Below are 23,221 nucleotides of genomic sequence, written 5' to 3'. Positions count from 1 at the left end.
TTCAAGCCCCACATCTGATCAAAATACCAACAACAAAACAAACCCAAATTGAAAATTCTAGATTCAAAGGATGCTTTCCTCCTTCCTTTATTTTTAATGCCAGTCTTGGGCTTGAACTCAGGCCCTGTCCTTGGACTTTCTCAAGGCTAGTGCTCTACCACATAAGCCACATCACCACATTCCTGGCCCAGGATGCTTTTTTTGAAAGATGAGGAAAAAAATAAAAGCTCAGAAATAGTTTAATCAAAGATAAATCATTGTTATTTACTTTTTTCTCATATCTTCAGAAAGAAGACACAGCAAGAGATATTTTGTTGTTTTTTTCTTAAGAAGGAAAATTGCATGGGTCGGGAGTTTGGCCTAGTGGTAGAGGTCTGCCTAGCATGCACAAAGACCCAGGTTCGATTCCTCAGTATCACATACATAGAAAAAGCCAGAAGTGGTGCGGTGGTTCAGGGTAGGCGGTGGTTCAGGGTAGAACACTAGCCTTGAGGAAAGTCCAAGGACAATGCTCAGGCCCTGAACTCAAGCCTAGGACTGGCCAAAAAAAAAAAAGAAGGAAAATAGCAGGCTGGGAATATGGCTTAGTGGTAGAGTGCTTGCCTACCATTCATGAAGCCCTGGGTTTGATTCCTCAGTACCATATAAATAGAAAGGGTCAGAAGTGATGCTGTGGCTCAAGTGGTAGAGTGCTAGCTAGCCTTGAGCACAGAGAGGCTTAGGGACAGTGCTAGGCGCTGATTTCAAACCAGCAAAAAAAAAAAAAAAAAAAAAAAAAAAAAAAAAAAAACTCAATGTGAACATGTACAACTATTATTTTATATATCTAGTATTCTCCATTATAATTACATACATTCATGTTTATTGCTGGGTGCAGGTGGCTTGCCTATAATTCTAGCTAAGTATATAGGGTTCAAAGCCAGCCTGTGCAGGAAGGTATGTAAAACTCTTATCTCTAATAGCCAAAAAGTCAGAAGTAGAGCTGTAGCTCAGGTGCTAGCTATGAGCAGAAAAGCTCAGTTACAATGCCCAGGCCTAGAGTTCAAGCCCAAGGAGACACAGTGCTGTCAGATATAAGGGGCTCCCATCTAAAATTCTACTTACTCAGGAGGCTAAATGCTAAAGATTGTAGAGTCTCTAAAGAGACTCTCTCCAATTAATCAGCTTTGCCTAAAGTGGCAAAGCTGGTGAAAGTTCAAGCCCCAGTACCAGCATGTACACCTATGTGCAAGCAGGTACACGCTGTAAACTAAAGCATGAAGAAAGTGATGGAATGATGAAGCAGAATCTTGTTCTGTGTCTATTTACTATGAATAGCTATGTGCTCATAAGTAGGAAATAAAAAAATCTATGCTGAGGTCACAAGCATTTTTTGTTGTGGGGTTTTCTTCACATAGTTCACAAACTCCAGAATCAATTAAACATTTTCAAGGTTCAAGAGTTATATAAATTTAAAATGTTCACATCAAATTTTGGGGGGGAGATTAGGGAGGAAAGCTAGGATTTTGAACTTGGGGCCTTAAAGCTATTAGGCAAGCCAGGCACAGTGGCTCACACCTGTAATTCTAGCTACACAGGAGCCTGAAATCTGAGGGTTGCAGTTCAAAGCCAGCCTGGGCACAAAAGTGTGCGAGACTCTTATCTCTAATTAATCACAAGAAAACCAGAAGTGGTGCTGTGGCTCAAGGGGAAGGGTAGTAGCCTTGAACAGAAGAACTCAGGGACAGAGCCCAGGCCCAGAGTTCTATAAATTTAGGGTTTGGGGGGAAGGGTTGGTACCAGTTCTGGGACTTGAACTCAGTACCTGGGTGCCTGTTCCTGAGTTCAAGACAAGTGCTCTACCACTTGAATCACAGCTCCCATTGATGTTTGTTTGTTTAAATTAGTTGGAGATAAGAGTCTCACAGACTTTCTTGCCTGGGCTGGCTTTGAACTACAATTCTCAGATCACAGCCTGAGCTGCTAGGATTATAGGAATGGGCCAACAGCGCCCACTGGCATATAAATCTCATTGCCTTTTACTCCCCCCAGTCTTGGGGCTTGAACTCAGGGCCTAGGCATTGTTCTTGAGCTGTGTCAAGATTAGCACTATACTACTTGAGCCACAGCACCACTTCCAGCTTTTTTCTGTGCATGTGGTACCAAGGCTTTGTGCATTCTAGGCAAGCACTCTACCACCATACACCCAACCTCTCATTGCTTTTCAACAAAATGGGGCCATAGCCTTCTCCTGATCAGTTGCCCCACAGGTTGAGATGAGGTCTTAATTATCCTAACCAGGGTTAGCCTTGACTCAGCCTCTCCAGCTAAAGATATCCAGGTTAGTGTCTTGCCTTTCTTTTTTTTAACTCATGACCGATTGAAATGACACAGGATTCTAAGCTGCTATGCTAGGACTATTATGAGAATGCTGGGACCAAAATGGAGTGTTTGGAAAGGAACCAGCAACCTAGCCAGCCCCAGAGACAATTTAGAATTGCATCTTGACTTTCTATTCAACATTTTTTTTTCAGCTAACCTTTTTGTCATTAAATGTCAAATTTATCCCACAGATTTATTGTTAATGTATTTTCATGTATTTGCTTCAGAGGCATATTACATTATCAAGCTGAATCTTATTTGTCTGATGACTGGGTTTTTAATTCATTGAGCCAGAAAATGTGGATTTCAACCAACATGCTATTTTCATTCAGAGTAAAACTAAATCACTCATTAGTAAGGATTTCTAAAATGAGTTATCACCTTATACAACAGGCAGGCACATATGATCCCTTAAGTACATGTGAATTTCTCCTGCTTTTCCTTAGGTAAGACTTGCAAAATGGCTACTAACTACTCTGCAGGATCCTGCAAATCCTAAGCAATTAACTCTAGCCTCCCTGAAGACTAATATTAACTTCTGACTCCCAGGTCCCTCCCCATATACTGGGGGCAAGGACAACAGCTGTACTATGACAAACAGATGGGATTTGTAGGCTTGGCGGGGCTCTGTTCTTAACCAAGTGTCCTTTTCATTACAGGAGAGAGTCCTTGATTTACTAACATAGCTAAGGCTGTCAGCCAGCAAAATTTCTACATGAAAGAACACACAGAAAGAAGTTTCATTTTACTTCCATGTAGTTCCCAAAACAAAGAGCTCCCTTTTCCCATAGCTATTTTAGGAAGCCCTGGTCTATAAAATATACAAACACTGTAAAAACACATGCACACATACTAATACACACACAAAAGGCTTTGTACCACCAAAGCCCAAAGCCCAGCTTGCTTTACTTACAGGAACTAGCCAAGGAACTTGTGTTGAGGACTGAATGCATTTCAGATCTATCAACAGATCCCAGCCTGTCACATTTCTTGACCAATCTTTTCTTCTAGAAGAATAAACTATACTAGGGACGTCCCACTGTTAACCATGTGACACCAAGAGCATGTCTGTCTGAAGTCTGCTTATGCCGGCCAAAATAAGAGATGACAATGACACAGCACTTGCATTTCTGATGTAATCAACTTTAAGAGTAAACATTCAATTTTATCTCAATAAAAAATAAAATAAATCTTAAGATTCTCACTGACATTTAACTCCAGGAAAGCCAAAGGAGAAAGTATTTAAAAAAAAAACAAAAAACTACTACATTACGTAGTCCTCATTCTAATCAAGAAGAGACAAAGAGAGAGAAAGGAGGGAAGGAGGAAGGGATGGAGAAAACTTTAAAACAGCAGCTGGCGTCAACTAAAAAACTTTTGCTGACTCTCTAAGTTTAATCTTAAGTGGGTAGGAGGCAAAGTGAACTTTGTCTCTTCAATGGAATGTGTTTCTCTACTGATCTGAAAGTCTACTTATGCTGACCTTTAAAAGACAGTGTAAGGTTTGTCTGTTTTCCCTTCTGCCAGTGGGCTGATAGACCGAGGGTGGGTGGACAGCGACCTTGTGGCTCTGATGTTAGCTGTGTTCAATTTCCTATTGTATTTCTTACACAAGCATGGGAAGATTTTTTTGCAATAGACGTACTCCTAATCATTCAAAAGTAAGTATGGCAAAAGGAGATTAAAGAGAGAAATATAAAACTGAAGTGACAAATTAAAAAACATGATATAATCACTGGGGGGTTAGACTGCACAAGTCTAAATATAGCAACACCATAGCTGCTTTAATTTACTAACTAAATCACTGCCAAGAAATTTGTACTTAAGGGGGTGGATTTGATTAAAGCTATCATATAGATATATGTACATATCATAATGAAACTTCTATAATCCTAGCTACTCAAGAGGAGAGGCTGAGATCTAAGAATTAATGTTAAAACTCCGCCTGGGCAGGGAAATCTGCGAGGTTCTTATCTCCAATTAACCACCAAAATGCTTGGAAGTAGAAATATGATTTCAGTAGTATAGCACTAGCCTTGAGCCAAAAAGCTTCAGGGAGAGCACCCAGGGCTTGTGTGTGAGTCCCTGCCCCCGCCCCCCAAAAAACCCAGAACATCACAATGAAAGCCCTTGGTATAATCACTACACATCTACATATGTATTTTTTTTGTGGGGGGGGCGGGTTGTCAGTCATATGGCTTGACCTCTATGCCTGGGCCCTGTCCCCTGAGCTCTTCAGCTCAAGACTAGTACTCTACCACGTAAGCCACAACATCATTTTCAACTTTTTCTGTTTATGTGGTACTGAGTGAGGAATGGAACCAGGGCTTCATGCATGCCAGACAAGTCTTCTACCACTAAGCCACATTCCCAGCCCCTGAGACATCCATTCTTGAGTGTGTTTATTTGGACACAGAAATAGATTTGAGGAGGAAATGCAAACAGGAAACTCTTGGGTTCTATTACAAAATATAGTGACTACAGCTAACATTATATATTAAACAGTCCAACAAACTACAAGAGAGGACTGCAAGATTTCACCACAAAAAATAATAATAAATGCTGGAAGACATATTTTTTTCCTTGTCAATCATGGGGCTTGAACTCTGGGCCTGGGCGCTATCCCTGAGCTCTTCAGCTCAAGGCTAGGATAGCACCCTACCCCTGGAGCCACAGAGCCGCTTCCAGTTTTCTAGTGGTTCACTGGAGATGAGTCTCACGGTCTTTAGTGCCCAGGCTGACTTTGAACTGTGATCCTCAGATCTCAGCCTCCTGAGTAGCTAGGACTTTTGTATAAGTAAAAATTAAATAGACAAAATTCATGACTATAAAGTCTGAGTAGTCAGGGCTGGGAATGTGCCTTAATGGTAGAATGGTTGCCTAGCCTGCATGAGCCCAGAGGGGCTCGATTCCTCTACCACATAAACAGAAAAATAACAATTATATATATAGCCCCTCTACCACATAAACAGAAGATTTTCTCAATGCTAGAGCTCTAACACTTGAGCCACAGCACCACTTCCAGCTTTTTCTATGTATGTGGTACTGAAGAATTGAACCCAGATCTTCATGCATATTAGGCAAGCACTCTATCACTAGGCCAAACACCCAGCCCTAATAAAATTATATTGTAAAATAAAGTCTGAATAGTTAAAGGTTTGCAAAATCTTTACTGGAATATTTATATAAAAGTAAAATTATTATAACTTCAACATAATTATAAAATGTGTGCTTATCTAATGTGGTAGAAAGTCTGCCTAATGATTATAATCAAATACTTCAATGGACAATGCCATTTCAGGATTTAACAATGTCTAAATATCTACAAAAAAAATGAAGCAGTATATGTGAATTAATGCACCTTCTATCTGGCAAATATCATGTAACCCTTTTACTAATTACAATTAAAAAAAAAATGAAGCAGTACTAGTAGTAGTAGTTGAAGCTTCAGGGGTAGAGTGGCTGCCTAGCTAATATAAGGCCCTGACATCAAACTCCAGTTTCAAGCTGCTAATTTTTAATGAGCGGTGTGTTAAGTATGGAAGAACTACTCAGTTTTGTGTAATTTGTCATTATTAGGGTGTGAGGGCCTACACTCAACTTCCCTTAGGAGTATCTAAAGCCCTTTTATCATTCTAATCTCTTTCCACCTGTGGCCAGCACACAGCACAGCTATTATGCCAAATACCTTTTACCTTCTTCTCTGTATCAGTAAGTATTCAATCACAAAGAAAACCCACACTACTGCCCAGAACATAACCACAAAGTCAGGCCTATTGTGCAGTTAGCCTATCTGGCATGCTTTTTATTTAGAACATTACACACTATTTAGAAAAGAATGATCTCATCCTACTAACCCAACTAGCCAACTTCATCAAAAAGCTTTTTGTTACAAGCTGTGATAACCGGGAAACCAGATCTATTTTTACTGCTCTGGCTAGGAAAAGGAAATAAAGGAATCATAGAGGGGGGGAAAAAAGGAAGGAGGGGAACAGAAGAGGGTCACACATTAAACTTTTTTTGTTGTTTGCCTGCCAGTCCTGAGGCTTGAGCTCAGGGCCTAGGCACAGTCCTTGCATTTCCTTTCCTCAAGGCTAGCACTCTATCACTTGAGCCACCACTTCTGCCTTTAAACTTTTTTTTTTTTTTGATGGGGGGTCGTGGGGCTTGAATTCTGGGACTGGGTGCTGTCTGCTGTCCCTGAGCTCTTCAGCTCAAGGCTACCACCCTATCCCTGGAGCCACAGCGCCACTTTTGGTTTTCTAGTAGTTAATTAGTGCCTGGGCTATCTTTGAACGGATCTCAGCCTCCTGAGTAGCTAGGATGCATGGGTGAGCCACGCACTTGGCTTAAACTTTTTTTTTTTTTGCCAGTTGTAGGGACTGCACATAGGGCCTGAGCACTGTCCTTGGGCTTTCCTCAAAGCTAGCGCTCTGCCACTTGAGCCACAGTACCACTTCCAGCTTTTCTATATGTGTGGTACCAAGGAATCGAACCCGGGTCTTCGTGCATGCTAGGCATTACTCTACCACTAGGCCAAACTCCCAGACCAAACATTTTTTTTAATCACTTATTTTATTAAGTTTTCTCTTTTGTTGTTGTTGTCTGACTACGAATGAACAAAATCAATTTCAGAATTGTTTTAGACTAGAAAAAAGTAATTCTTGTAATTTTTTAAAAAAGCTTATATTCTAGTCCAAATATTAAACCTACGTAGGCTCCGAATTATATGAAAAATTTCCACAAAATTAATAGACAGGGCTTATACAAAAGTATTTATTGAATGCTCATATGCAAAAGCCCATAGACTGGGCTCATATAAAAGTATTTATCAAATGCTCATATTCAAAGCCCATTCTAATTGTTTTCTATTAATTCACTTACTATTAGGGTATAAATATATTAAAACCTCACTTAAAATGAAGATATCAAGGTACTTCAGAGTTGAAATAATAATCATAGCTACTTAGAAGGCTAAAAACAGGGGGGAGGGAAATGGGGACCAAGACATGAGAAAGGGTATCAATGTTTGTGAAGTAATGCACCTTCTATCTGGTGATTATAATGTAATCCTTCTAATAATTATAATAAAAAATATGAAAAAAAAGGCTAAAAACACAAAACTGTGGCTCCAAACCACAAAAGTCTGAGACTCTATCCCCAATTAAACGGCAAAAACTGGGCTGGAAGTTCAACTTAAGCATGGTAAAACACTAGTTAAGTGACCCCCCCCAAAAAGCTAAATGACTAAATAAGATAGAATGCCATGAGTACAAGCCTTAGAAGCAAAGAAGCTCAAGGGGCAGTTCAAACCCCAGGACTGGGGGGACAGAGATGGGGAGAAAGAAAGAAGAAAAAAAAAGGAAAAGAAATACCCAAATGTTCCAAAATAAACTTAGTTTTCAAAATTAATACACATATACATACACACGGTATAGTTGAAATAACTTGCTTTTGATTACCACTTTGCTCTATGACTGAAAGAGCTTTTGAATACCAGTCAGATTTCCACGCAAGTGACATATGGGGTCATTGCTTTGGAAGCCCCCCAAACAGCTCAAAATGTCAAAATGAACTGTACACTGGTGGTGGCTCATGACTATATCCTACCTACTCAAGGCTGAAGATCATGGATTCAAAGCCAGTCTGGGAAGGAGAGCCCAGAAGAAGACTCTTATGAGCCACCAAAAAGGTGAAGTGGAGATGTGGCTCAAATAGTAGATTACCATCCTTGAGCATAAAAGCTCGGGGACAGTGCCCAAATTTCTGGGTTCAAGCTCCAAGACAGGTACATACATACACACACACACACACACACACACACACACACACACACACACACACACACACACACGAAGTATGACAGTCATTGCTAAAATAAAGCTTTTGAAAGAGCACTGTATAAGCTTCCACTAGGTTTTGTTAGAAGCCAGATAAAACTCTTGGTTATGGCAGTTAGCAGTGGCTCACAACTGTAATCCTAGCTTCTCAGGAGGCTGAGATCTGAGGATCATAGTTCAAAGCCAACTCATGCCAAAAAAAAAAAAGTCCATGAGACTCTTACCTCCAATAAGCTACTCAAAAGAAAGCCTAAAGTATCACTGTGGCTCAACTGGTAAAACATTAGCTTTGAGCACAAAGAGGCTTAGGGACAGTGCTCAGGCTCTGAGTTCATACCTCAGGACCAGTAAAAAATAATAAAATAATAAAAATCGAAGTCAATAGGAAGGGCTAGAGCAGGCACAGCAAAATCAATCCTGTTTTAGGGACGGGGATGGAGTCCTGAAGATCTAAAGCAGGGTGTGAAAGACTAAGTAAGGTAAAGGGAGAATTCATGCGGTAACTTGGTCTGGCCCAACCTATTTAACTTGGAGATGTTAGAGACAGATACTTGTTTTGTTTTGCTCTGTTTGAGATAGGGTCTCACTACTTATCCCAGGCTACTGGGTCTGGAACACAAGATCCTCCTAAAGCTCAAGCCTCCTAAATGCTCAAATTACAAGCATGCACTACACCACACCTGTAGAAAACTACCCAGATCAAATAAAACTGACAAACTGAGAAAACAACCTAATAAGTGAAAATAAGGCTCCACTTTAAAAAGGATATTGAGGGCCAGGAGTTTGGCCTAGTGGTTAAAGTGCTTGCCTAGCATGCACGAAGACCCGGGTTCGATTCCTGAGGCTCAAGTGGTAGAGTGCTAGCCTTGAGAAAGTCCAAAGACAGGGCTCAGGCCCTGAGCTCAAGCCCAGGACTGGCAAAAAAATAAATAAATAAATAAAATTAAAAAAAAATAAAAAGGATATTGAACAGATCACAAGTAGACGTAACGATAATACATAACAGAGTTTTACTCCCCCCACCAGTGTTGGAAATCAAAGCCAGCTGGACGAGGTGGCTCACACCTGTAATCCTAGCTACTTACTTCTCAGGAGGTGAGATCTGAGGATCACGGTTCAAAGCTAGTCCGTGAGACTCTTATCTCCAATTAACCACTAGAAAACTGGAAGTGCCTCTGTAACTCCAGGGGTAGGACGGTAGCCTTGAGCTGAAGAGCTCAGGGACAGTGCCTAGGCTCAGAGTCCAAGCCTCAAGGCAAACAAAAGAAAAAAAAAAAAAAGAAATCAAAGCCAGTTCCTTGCATATGCTAGGCAAACCCTCTACCACTGAATTATATCCCTAGCCCTTGAATCTTTATCCCTATCTTTTCCTTAGATTGGTGGGGTTTTTGGTTTGGTTTTGTTTTTGGCCAGTCCCAGGACTTGAACTCAGGACATGAGCACTCTACTACCAGGCCAAACTCCCAGCCAGAAATGAGTATTTACAAGATGACGCAAGAAAATGGGTGTGCAGCTTAGTGGTAGATGGAGAATGCTCTGCCTAGCATACACAAAGCCCTGGATTCGATTCGTTGGTACCACACACGTAGAGAAGGCTGGAAGGGGTGTTGTGGCTCAAGTAGAACACTAGCCTTGATAAAGTTCAAGGACAGTGCCTAGGCCCAGCGTTCAAGTCCCTGGACTGGGAGGGGCTGGGGGGGGAGGAGGAGGAAAGATGACTCATTTTGTTATTGTCTCAGTGCTGATTTTCATTGTATTTACTTTCAAAATAAAACTGCCTTTAAAATGATGGATTGCTCTTGACCTAGTCAATAAATATAAGGCCTGAACTTTTTTTTTTTGGTCAAGGCTAGGACTCTGCCACTTGTGCCACAGCACTACTTCCAACTTTTTTTTCTGGGTATATGATGCCAAGGAATCGAACCCAGGGCTTCATGCATGCTAGACAAGTACTCTCCCACTATGCCACATTACCAGCAGCTTCCTCTGGTTCTTAAAAACAGAACAAGAGGCATTGTTCTGCACTTGCCTGGCAAGCACAAGCCCTGAGTTCAAACCTCAGTATTGTGAGAGGCACTGGTGGGGAGTGAGAGAGGGATTGGAGGTAAAAGGAAATGAAGAGGACACAAAGAAAAAAAGAGCAATACAAAAGGAAATGTTAAAGAAAAAAATGTAAAACAAAAAAATTAAAAAGCAGACAATGTGTTAACTCTGAAACTAAAATAGGTTGTAGAATTGGACAGATGCTGTAACCTGATCATGATGCATGCTGATAATCTCCCATTACACCAAGAAAGCTGAAGATAAAGGATCAAACCACCACCTTCTTGTATTACAATCCCATGTACTTGCTTAGGACACCGGGCCTCCTCACAAAAAGTAAAAGCAACATCACATATTTGGCAACATCTACGGTCAAAAAAAAAAAAAACAAAAAAAACCACCTAAGTCTAAAAAGAATTACCAGACAAGGCTGGGCTGCATTCTACCATAAGCTCTCATCAAAATGATTTAAAATGAAACCTTTCTTTTCATTGTCTGGCTGACCTAGGGTCCCTATCTTCTCTCAACTTTACTACCCCAGTTTTATACAGAAAAAGACTAGGAGCCGGCTAGGTGGCTAAGCTCTGAGGATTGAGATTCAAAGCTAGACCAAACACAAAAGGACCTGAGACTCTTATCTCCAATCAACCTCAAGAAAATGTCTTGAGCTGAAGAGCTCAGGGACAGTGCCCAGGCCTAGTTCAAGCCCTATAACCCACCCAAAAAAAAAAGGAAAAGAAAAAGTAAATGACTACAGGCCGAGAGCGTGGCCTAGTGGTAGAGTGCTTGCTTAGCATGCATGAAGCCCTGGTTTGAATCCTCAGTACCACATAAATAGAAAAAGCCTGAAGTGGTGCTGTGGCTCAAGTGGTAGAACATTACCTTTGAGAAAAACCTCAAGGACAAGGCCCCTGAGTTCAAGCCCAAGACTGGCATCAAAAAAAAAAGAAAAAGACTACAAAGAAAGATGAGTAGCCCAACGGTAGCAAGTAGCTATAACTTCAGCCCTGATGAAGGCAAGTTCAAGGATGATGTAGGCTACATGACAAGACCCTATAGGGTTGGGTACGGTGGCTCATGCCTATAATGTTAGCTACTTCAGGAGGCTGAGATCTGAGGATCAAGGTTCACAACCCCAGCAGAGAGACTCTTATCTCCAATGAACAACCAGGAAACCGGAAGTGGTTCCTGTAGCCTAAGGATAGTGCCCAGGCCCTGAGTTGCAACCCTAGCACCCCCCGCCCCACAAAAATAAATTCAAATATAAATCTAACTTTCCCAATAAATGTGAAAAATGAAAAAACACTGCCCACATAAGTTAGAAAAAAAAATCTAATATAATAGTACTGAATGAATCATCCTGGCTTAGGTTTTGCAAATTCTAGCAAAAACTAATACTAGGGTTCACTAACCCGAACTGCTAAGTATCACTGATTTCCTCCAAGAATAAACAAGAAAGCCATTATTATCTTAGATTTTCTGCTGAAAAGCATAATAACCACTCATAATATAATGGAAATGAGAATTTAAATCAAAATAGCATTTTGTAAAGCTATGTGAACACTTTTATTTTACTTTTTTTTGGTAGTAGTAGTTTCAGAGCCTCAAGCTTGCTCAGTAGGCAAGCATTCTAAAGATTCTACCATTGAGCCACACCTCCAAATCTTTTTTTTTTTTTTGCTGGTCCTGGGGCTTGAACTCTGTGCCTAGTCAATGTCTCTAAGCTTCTGTGCTTATTTGAGCCACAGCTCTACTTTCAGCTTTTTATGGCTTATTTTTTAAACTGGAAAATCTAAAAACCTAGGGCTGGGAATATGGCTTAATGGTAGAGTGCTTGCCTAGAATGCTTGAACCCCTGGTCCATTCCTCAATACCACATATACAGAAAAAGCTGAAAGTGGCTCAAGTGCTAGCCTTGAGCAAAAGCAGCGTAGGGGCAGTGCCTAGGCCCTGAGTTCAAGCGTCAGGACTAGCTCCCCACCCATTATATATATATATAAAGATGCTATTCTACCTGAATCTGGTTTATTTCATTTAGTAAAATATTGATGAATAGGGCTAAAGATGTAGCCCTGACTTCAAACCTCATTACTTCAACTCTCTACCCCACCTAAATATAATGCTTCAATACCAAGATTCACATGGAATAGTATATTCTAGATCTGTATATCAACTATCTATCAGCATTTAACTTAGGGGAGATAAAGACAAATGAGTTCCTGAAAATGAACAAAACATACAAAAATGGTGCTTTCAATATATTGAAAGTTCATTCACAATACATATCTTTTTTTTTTTTTTCCCCCCAGTCCTGGGCTTGAGCTCAGGGCCTGAGCATTGTCCTTGGACTTTCTCAAGGCTAGAGCTCTACCACTTGAGCCTCAGCACCACTTCCGGCTTTTTTCTATGTATGTGGTACCGAGGAATCGAACCCGGGTCTTCATGCATGCTAGGCAAGCACTTTTAACCACTAGGCCAAACTCCCGGCCCTACATATAATTCTTATCTTAAAAAGAAATATATGATTGGATAGGGAACGGGGGAAAACAAGATGAGGGGTGGGGAAGGGAGGAAGGGAAATGGGGACCATGACATGTGAAAGGGTATCAATGTGTGGGAATTAAGGCACCATTTATCTGGCAAATATCATGTAACCCTTCTATTAATTACAATAAAAAATATATTTAAAAAAGAAAAGAAAAGAAATATATGGCCGGGCCCAGTGGCTCAAGCCTGTAATCCTAGCTACTCAGGAGGCCAAGATCTGAAGATCTCCATTCAGAGCCAGCCCAGGCACTAAAGTCCATTAGACTCATCTCCAATTAACCACTAGAAAACCTGGCGCTGTGACCCAAGGGGTAGGGTGGCAGCCTTGAGCTGAAGAGCTCAGGGACAGCGTCCAGGCTCAGTACAAGCCTCATAATCACCAAAGAAAAGAGGGCCAGGAGTTAGACCTAATGGTAGAGTGCTTGCCTAGCATACACAAAAACCTGGGTTTGATTCCTTGCTACCACATACATAGAAAAAAGCCGGAAGTGGTAGAGCTCTAGCTTTGAGAAAGTCCAAAGACAGTGCTCAGGCCCTGGCAAAAAAAAAAAAAGAGAGAGAGAGAGAGAGAGAGAGAGAGAGAGAGAGAGAGAGAGAGAGAGAGAGAGAGAGAAAGAAATAAATAAATATATGGAGTTAGGTGCCAGTGGCTCATGCCTGTAATCCTAGCTACTCAGGTTAGAGACTTGAGAATCATGATTCAAAGCCAGCCAGGCATGAAAGTCCATGAGACTCTTATCTCCAATAAACCACCACTAAAAATGCTATGGTTCAGGCCTAGTGGTAGAATGCTTGCCTAGCATGCACAAAGACCGGGTTCGATTCCTCAGTACCCCATACATAGAAAAAAGCCAGAAATGGTGCTGAGGCTCAAATGGTAGAGCTCTAGCCTTGAGAAAGTCCAAGGACAGTGCTCAGGCCCTGAGCTCAAGTCCAGGACTGGCCAAAAAAAAAAAAAAGCTATGGGACAGAGCCCAGGCCCAGAGTTCAAGCACCATGACTAACAAAAAAATATATTTTTTAAATTATTTTTTAAAAGATTTCCACTTCTGGGAAGATGGAGTAAAGCTATTTCTTCCTAATTCTAATATAGCATAGCTAAGAACCTTAGGACCCAAAGAAAAAACTCCGTGGGTTTTTTCCCTTTAGACTCATAGCCAAGAATTAGAATTGAAGTAGTTGGCAAACCAAAGCACAGCACTGATCACTGCACACAAGTTCCAACAAAAGAACAGGAAGGGTGAAGTCTAGCAAGACAGCTGAAAATAATTCATCTACTCCATTCACACACCACAGAAAATACCATGGGGCATAATCCCCACGAGCAGCGAATGCTACGTGGGGAGCCCATAATTTTACCTTCTCAATCTGTAATGAGTCACTGAATACCTTTTACAGGATAGAAGAATCACAGAAGGCCAAGGAGGATAGCCAGGATTTTCATTCCCACCCATTTACAACAAGGTACCCAGCTGCAGTGTGAGATCAGGGGAACAGCCTGTACGTGTACAATATTGTATCAGTATAAATTAAAGTCTCTCTAAGAACATAAATAAGCCAGGCACTTGGTTTGAGAGTGTGGCTTAGTGTTAAAGTGCTTGGCTTGCATACATGAAGCCCTGAATTTGATTTCTCAGTATCACATAAACATAAAAAGCCAGAAGTGATGCTATGGCTCAAGTGGTAGAACACAGAGAAGCTCAGATACAAGGGCCCAGGGCCTGAGTTCAAGCCCCAAGACTGGCACAAAAAAAAAAAAAAAAAAAAAAAAAAAAAAAGGCCAGGCCTGTGTAATCCTAGCTATTCAGGAGGCTGAAATCTGAGGATCCTGGTTCAAAGCCAGCCCAGGCACAAAAGTCCATGAGACTCTTATCTCCAATTAACCACCAGAAAACTGTGCTGTGGCTCAAGGGGTAGGAAGGTAACCTTGAGCTGTAGAACTCAGGAACAATGCCCAGGGCCCAGAGTTAAGTCCCATAACCAAAGGGTGGGGGGGAAGGAAAATCATCGTAAGACTCTTATCTCCAATTAAACACACCAAAATGCCAGAATTAGAGCTGTGGCTCAAGTAGAAGAGCACTAGCTCTAAGCATAAAAACTCAGGAGCAGCAACTCAGGCACTGAGTTCAAACCCCAAGAAGAGCACAAAATAATTTTAAAAAATGAAATAAAGAAAAAGAGAGGCCAGGAGCATGGCCTAGTGGTAGAGTGCTTGCCTAGCATTCATGAAGCCCTAGATTCCATTCCTCAGTACCACATACACAGAAAAAGCCAGAAGTGGTGCTGTGGCTTAAGTGGTAGAGCTCTAACCTTGAAAGCCCAAGAACAGTGCCCAGGCCCTAAGTTCAAGCCCTAGGACTGACAAATAAAGTCTTATTTTACCAAAAAGATCCAACTGAGCCATTTTTTGTTAATGTATAAGAGGACCTATGTTATCACTCTAGTTAAAATCAATTTAAAAAATTGTCTTTTCTGGCTTACAGTTCCCTTCATGGACACCTTATCTGAAAATGTAGGTGCAATATATATATTTTTTTTTTTTTTTGGCCAGTCCTGGGCTTGAGCTCAGGGACTGAGCACTGTCCTTGGACTTTCTCAAGGCTAGAGCTCTACCACTTGAGCCTCAGCACCACTTCCGGCTTTTTTTCTATGTATGTGGTACTGAGGAATCGAACCCGGGTCTTCGTGCATGCTAGGCAAGCACTTTAACCACTAGGACAAACTCCCGGCCCCAGGTGCAATATTATTTTGAACTATCTTCACATCAGGCCTGGCTGCTCATGCCTATAATCCTAGCTACTTAGGAGGCTGAGCTCTGAGAATCATGATTAAAGCCAGCCCAGGCAGGAAACTCTGTGAGACTATTTATCTCCAACTAAGCACCAAAAAAGCCAGACGTAGAGCTGTGGCTCAAGTGGTAGAGTTCTAGCTTTGAGAAAGTTCAGGGACAAGCACACACACCCAGAGTTCAAGCCCCAGAACTAGGAGTAAAAAAAAGGGGGGGGATTTAATATTCAAGGATGAATCAATAAGTTCAGAAACAAGATTAGCAATAACCAATTCTCGACTAAAGGTAATCTACCTAAACATAAGCAAATCTAAAGCTGTATGTGTATGTCAGCCTGGAGGCTGAAATCCCTGGTAGCACAGGCAATACAGCAAGAGCCACCATATCTGAAATAAAAAAGTAGCTGGAGGGCCGGGAGTTTGGTCTAGTGGTAGAGTTCTTGCCTAGCTTGCACGAAGACCCGGGTTCGATTCCTTGGTGCCACATACATAGAAAAAAGCTGGATGTGATGCTGAGGCTCAAGTGGCAGCGCTCTAGCCTTGAGAAAGTCCAAGGACAGGGCTCAGGTCCTGAGCTCTAGCCCGGACTGGTAAAAAAAAAAAAAAAAAAAGTACCTGGGCACAAGTGGCTCACACTTTTTTTTTTTTTTTGGTCTATTACATTTGAATTACAATCTGAATATCAGTGCATTTGATACTAGCCAGGGAATAAAAGTCTTGAAGATTCTATATCTAACCAGGAAAAAAGCTAGACTGGATGCCTGGCTCCAAGCGGTAGAATACCAGCTAAAACACAGAAGGAGGGAGTAAGGGCAAGAAAGTAAAGAAAGAGAGAAACAGAAAGGAGGAATAAAAAAAAAAAACACCCAGGTGCTTCCTACCATTCCAACAAACAGGGAATGACTTCAATATATAATATAATCCTGTAAGATGATAATAAGGGTTTTAACACAGGAATGCTGAGACAATACACAATGGAAAAAGGAACAAAAGGATTCTGCAACAATTTAGAAATCCCCTAAAAACACCCCATTTTTTTTGAGGGGAGAGGTATGTGGATGCTGGGACTTGAATTCAGGGCCTGTGTGCTTTCCCTGAGATTCTTTGTGCTCAAGGTTAGTGCTCTACCATTTGAGCCACAGTGCCATTGCTCCCATTTTCTCTTTCAGTCTGTCTTTCAGTCTCTCTGACTGTCTGTCTGTCTTGGGCTTGAACTCTGGGCCTGGGTGCTCAAGGGTAGCACTCTATCTACCACTTAGAGCCACAGCACCACTTTCAGTTTTCTGGTAGTTCACTGGAGATAAGAGTCACTCAGAATTTTATGCTGAGGCTAGGTTCAAAGTGTGATCCTCAGGATGGGAGTTTGGTCTTAGTGGTAGAGTGCTTGCCTAGCATGCACAAAGACTGGGGTTCAATTCCTCAGCACCACATACACAGAAAAAGCCAGAAGTGGTACTATGGCTCATGTGGTAGAGCTCTAGTCTTGAGAAAGCCCAAGGACAGCGCTCAGGCCCTAAGATCACGCCCCAGGACTGGCCAAAAAAAAGAAAAATGTGATCCTCAGATCTCAGCCGCCTCCTGAGTATCTAGGATTACAATCATGAGAGAGACACACACACACACAGACACACCCCACACACCACCTTATGTTCATTCCAATTCTATAATCAACCACCTTATTACTGATTAGGCTCCCAGGAACAATAGAGGTATCCCTAACAGTGGATAATTAAACCCAACTGTGTATAGAGCAACATCACTATTGATATAAACTGTTAACAGAAATGAGTCAGTGGCTCATGCCTATAATCCTAGCTGCTCAGAAGGCTGAGATTTGAGAATAGAAGTTTGGAGTCAACCTAGTCGAGTCCAAGAGACTTTCTTCCCAGAAGTGGAGCTGTGACTAACATGATAAAAGTTGCCTGATGCCAGTGGTTCACACCTGTAATCCTAGCTAGGCCAAGAGGCTGAAATATGAGGATCCCGGTTTGAAGCCAGCCTAGGCAGGGAAGTTCATGAGACTCTTATCTTCAATTATTCACCAGAAAACCAAAAGTGGCACTGTGGGTCAAAGTGGTAAAGCATTAGGCTTGAGCAAGAGCTCAGGAATAGAACCCAGGCCCTGAGGTCAAGCTCTACAATTGACTAAATAAATAATAAATAATCTTGAGCACAAAACCTGAGGGACAGACAGGGCCTAGACTGAGTTCAAGCCCCAGGATAACACCTAAAGAAAAAAAAAAAAAAAGGAGCAGCAGCAGCCAGGGGAGCACATGCATGAGGCCATGAGTTCAAATCCCAGCACCAGCATTGTTTTTTAATCTACATTTTTAACTAGAGATCACAGGAATTTTGACTTAGATAATTTTTGTACCACTTAAGTATCTTTGTGTTCTTTTCTTATCTCTAAAGTACTTTTTTTTGGTTTATGTTTTGAAACAAAAGTTTTATTATGTAGCCCAGGCTGGACTCAAATCCACCATCCTCCTGCTTAAGCCTCCCATGCACTAAGATTACTGGTGTATATCACCACATACATACATACACACACACACACAATCACACACACATATACACAGTTTCTGTGTAACTTAATTTGGGTCATCTTCAATTTCAACAGTAAAAATAAAAAAAACTAGCCTAACAACAGTGGTTCAGGCCTGTAATCCCAGCTACTCTGGAGGTTGAGATATGAGAACAGATTTTTAAAGCAAACTCCGGCAGGAAAGTCTGTCTATGGGACAAAAACCTGGAGTGGAGTCATGGTCATGGTTTGAGTGGTAAGAGCAACAGCTTTGAGCTGAAAAACTAAAAGACAGTGCTAAGTCCCTGAGTTCAAGCCTCAATATAGCGGTAAATCATATACAATCATGCAATCATACGTATATACAATTAATACCTAGGGGGGGCCAGGAGTTTGGCCTAGTGGTAGAGTGTTTGCCTAGCATACACAAAGACTAGAGGAATAGATTCCTCAGTACCACACACATAGAAAAAAGCCAGAAGTGGTGATGAGGTTCAAGTGGACAGTGCTCAGGCCTTGAGCCCAGGACAGGCAAAAAAAAAAAAAAACCTGTAAATGGTGCTGTGGCTCGAGTTGTAGAGTGTTAGCCCTGAGCACAGACAGGCTCAAGGATAGTGCCCCAGCCCCAAGTTCAAGCCCCAGGACCAGTTTAAAAAAAAAAAAAAAAACTAGTGCCTAGATGATAGACACTAGATTGCTTTCAGCTACATTAAAAGAAAGTATAACTGAGGTAAAACTATTTCACTTGAAAGAAAACAGCATAGACCATCAAACTCCATCAATTTAAAGAGACATCACCTGCAGAGAGTTCTATTCCAGGGAGGTAAGAAAGCAAAGTTAAAATACTGCAAGGGAAATACCTGCTTGCACTCTACAGTGAAGTCTTGCTTAGCAACTCAAATGTTGTCTACCAAACACCCAACCCGTAATAGTTAGAGCATGACAACTGTTCAGTCTAAATCCATGTGCTCAGCTTGGATTCAGGATTGATTTATAAAAATAGCTGCTGCTAACTAGTCTTTGAATCCCCGGCGCTGATGACTGGGCAATGTTACTCTATAGGCCTGGAGCAGCTGTATTTTCCCTTGCCACACCCATTTTTCTGCCTACCCAGTCAAGCACTCCCCCCCACCCCCCCACCCCCCGCACCTCCTACCCTCAGGTCCCCCTCCTCCCAACCCTGCAAGCCTCCAATTCTCCCCTCCTCCTTCTCGGGGCTGACTGAGCAGATTGCAAGCACAAATATCCCCTGATGCAATGCCACAACCATCCCTGGGAAAGATCGTAGGGAGTTGCCAAAAGCTGCAGCAGCAGCAAATGAAATGGGCGGGAGATAGATGGATGGACACACACACACACATACACGCTGGAGAACCAGAAACACTGCAATGCTGTGTGTGCAGCCAGGGAGAGAGAATGGAGAGGCCCTGGGGACCAATACTGTAACTGGACCAGCCTGGGGAAAGGAGAAAAGGGGCGGGGGGGGGGGGGCGGTTTCTAGTAGAAAGATGGGTAACACTAACCTTTCCAAGAAACATACGTATCCCACTCACCCCCAAACGGGGAGTGTCCCGTTTGGGTTCTAAAACACAAAACCTAAAGGCAATCACTGCCTCCTCCCAGACCGTAGCCAATGCATTTAATTAAAAGTTACCCATTCTGGGAGATAAGCAAATACGACACACACACCCATACTTCCTTAACTCCCTGCACCACCACCACCACCACCCCCGGCAACGAGACAATTTCTAGGAAAAAACAAAAAAACAAAACAAAAAAACAACTCGGGCCCACTCACCAGTGTTGGACTTGTCACCATATGCTTAAAAAAAGAAAAAAAAAATTTAAAAAAAAACAAAAAACTTAATCCCGGTTCAGAGTAACGTTTCCAACTGTCGCTCCGGACCCTGCCCCCCCCCCCCCCCACACACAAAGCCTGCACCTTATCCTTCGACCCCGGCGGCGCCCCAAACACATGACATGCTTTTTGAAGTCCCCCAAGCTGCTGCCAGGACCCACGCACCACGCACGCAGGGGGGGTGGGGTGGGGGGGTGGGAAGAAGAGTTCCCTCCTCCCCTCCTCCGGGGCGCCTTGTTTAATCCTTTAAAACTACTCCAGGAGGCTGAGATCCTCGAGGTTCCCGGTTCAAAGCCAGCCTGGACAGGGAAATAATAAATACAGATATACGTAAATAAACCCGTCAGAACTTTTTTTTTTTTATTAAATCTTCAAGGAACCCTCACCAAAAATCTGAAAGTGGAGAACAGGCGCACAATAAAAAATAAATAAATAAATAAAAAGCTCAGGGACAGCGCCCAGGCCGTGAGTTCAAACCCCGGGACCGGCCACCGCCCCCCCCCCCAAACGACTGGGGAATTCTCTAGAACCATCAATCCACCCTACACACACTCACACACACACACCCAGTCTTCAAGCCCGTAGGTTCTTCTCCCCCCCCCCCGCCCAGCCCCCTCCCTCCCCATCTCTTCTCCGCGTTACCCTCCCGTCCCTGAGGCGGGCGAGGCCGGCCGCCGCCCTTCCCCGGCCTGGGGCGGGCCCGGAGGCGTGGGGGGGGAGGGGGGGTCTCGGGCGGCCCACTCCCGAGTGGGGTGGGAAAGAAGCTTCGAGAAGCCTACACCCCCCCCCCCCACACACACACACTAACCCACACACATCCACCCGCACGCCCCCTCGACGGTGGAGAAGCCGCCCCTCAAATCTCCGCCCGCCGTACTTACCGGCCGCTGCCCAGCCGAAGCAGGAGGTACAGCCACAGCCGGATGGAGCCGGGAGAAGGCCGGGAGGAGTCGAGAGTCCGAGAAGCAGCGGGCGAGGGGCGGGGCACACGCAGGGAGGTGGCCGCTTCCTCGTCGCCTTCTTGAAGGCCGGCGGGGGGGCGGGGCGTCGCTACCTCCTATCCAGAGGGCGCCGCCGCTTCCAACCAATCAGCGTGCCTGAGGGGCGGGCTGAAGGCGCCGCCGCCAACCAATGAACGCTGCCCTCGGCGCCGCGACTCTCCTGTGTGGAAGCGCGCGAGCGGCGGGGCGGTTGACGGCGGCGCCGGCGGCGGCAGCGGAGGAGGTGCGTGTGTGAGGGGCGGGCGAGCGAGCGGGAGGTGGAGATGGGGGGTGGGGGGGTGGTGAGTGGGTTCCGGACCGCCGGCTCCTGATTTATAAAGACTTCCAGAGACTTGTTGGCTTCCTTTGCCTGTCTCGGGTTCTTCGGTGACAGACGCGCCGCTTGTTCCCCTCTTAAGGCTTTTGGGGGTTCCCAGTGGCGGGAAAGTATGCGTGTGGTTGGACGCCGCGCCTAGCGGGTCTGAGTCGGGGGTCGGCCGCTCGGGCTCAGCTGGTGGGCCTCTATGATGTCATCGGGGCGGGGCCAGGGGCGGGGCCTCGAGCCCGGCCAGCTGTTCACTGGCAGGAACCCCGAGAAAGTGGAGGGGAGGGGGGAAAGACGGTGAGGTCAGACTCGAGGACTCGACTCTGGGAAGGGGCGGAAGAGCGGGGCAGGGTTGGGGGGGGGGGACCTTCTGCAGAGCCCCGCTGGTCACTGGCCATTCTTAAAACGTGGCTATTCCCAATTGAGATTTACTGATAAACATATATATGTGTGTGTGTGTGTAGATCAAATATATTTGTCTTGTCTAGATTTAGTCCGGAAAAGAAGAATATGAAACTAGCTCCGTCGTAATGTTTAATAAGTTCGCCAGCTCGTTGATTTGATTGCGAAGTTAATTCGTTTGGATTACATTCGGTTACAAAAAGCAGATGTTAAAATGAGTTCTTCGTCTGGGCTCCCTGTGGCTCAGTCTCTGTTTTCCTAACGACTCTGGAAGCTTGAGACCTGAGGATCACGGTTCAAACCCAGCAACCGACAGTCTGATCTGAGAGTTTCATCTCCAGTGAACCACACCAAAAAAAAAAAAAAAAAAAAAAAAATCAGAAGCAAGGGTGTGACTCAAAAAGAAAAAGAAAAAGCCAAGTGACAGTGTCCAGACCCTGAGTTCAAGCCCGCTAGTTCAAGCACAAGATGGTAATAATTATGTTTTGTAGTTTTATTAAATGTGGCTACTAGTTCACATACTGATAGCACTGGTCCAGAATAATAAAACTTAATCCTTATTGAGTGCTTACTGGGTTCCAGATATGTGACACCAACTCATTTAATCATCTCAATATTCCTACATGATAGGTGGTGTGTTCTCATTCCCATTTTGCAAATGAGCAAACAAGTTTAGTAACTTAATCTGATGTCAGCAAACTAGTATTTAGCTGCATGCTGGGAATAAGTGGAATAAGTACTGTTTCCAGAAAGGACACTAGACTTGGTTAGAAAGTCCATTTTACTGTATTCTCCCTATATAACCTTAGGGAAGCAAAGCTTCAATTGCCTCATTTATAAAAATAATAATAATCTCTCTCATAGCTTCATTACATAGTTAAAATGGCTTAATGGTAGAATACTTGCCTAGCTTGTATGATGCCCTGGATTCAATTCCTCAGTACCACATACACAGAAAAAGCCAAAAGTAGTGGTGTGGCTCCAGTGATAGAAGTGCTAGTCTTGTGCACTGAGAAACTCAGAGACAGTGCCCAAGCCCTGAATTCAAGCCCCAGGAATGGCAAAAAGAAAAGAAAGAAGCTAGAGGTAAGGATCTCAACTGTAAAGTCAACTCTACTGAATATACTAAATGCTTCCTAGTAAATGTGAGAGTGATACACATTCATACAAAATGCTGTATTGTTCACATGAGTCAAACTGTATGGTAGAGAAATAACCAGCTTGCTGTACGGATGTAAAAGGACTGTAATTATTTCTGCTGGGATGGGTGATAGTGATGGAGAGGGGGTCAAGGAAAGAATCGCAGAGGAGGAGTCCTAGGAATTGAGCATGAAAGAAGCTTTTGAAGGCAAAGAAACAGGGCATTCTATTAGAACAGAATAAAGGTAGTGTGAATTATCAGGGCCCTTTGAGAATATATAAGAGTTGAGAGATTCTTTATTATTTGCTGGTCCTAGGCTTGAATGAGCACTGTCCCTTGAGCCAGGGAGTCGAACCCAGGGCTTCATACATGCTAGGTAAGCACTCTACCACTAGGCTATGCTCTTGGCCCCC

General features: G+C 43.3%; 1 protein-coding gene across 1 annotated transcript in view; it reads right to left on the bottom strand.

The window, feature by feature from the left end:
* Positions 1 to 21,031, bottom strand: part of Map4 (microtubule associated protein 4) — a 77,481-nt gene extending 56,450 nt beyond the window's left edge. Inside the window, exon 1 of the mRNA XM_090323190.1 lies at positions 20,842 to 21,031. The gene's annotated coding sequence lies outside the window, so the exon portion shown is untranslated. The remainder of the gene's footprint in view (positions 1 to 20,841) is intronic.
* Between the last annotated feature and the right edge of the window lie 2,190 nt (positions 21,032 to 23,221).

Source organism: Megascapheus bottae, chromosome 32, assembly GCF_031878675.1.
Source record: "Megascapheus bottae isolate mThoBot1 chromosome 32, mThoBot2.hap1, whole genome shotgun sequence".
Taxonomy (NCBI): domain Eukaryota; kingdom Metazoa; phylum Chordata; class Mammalia; order Rodentia; family Geomyidae; genus Megascapheus; species Megascapheus bottae.
Note: the sequence above shows the minus strand (reverse complement) of the source record. Positions and strands in the feature narration are given on the sequence as shown.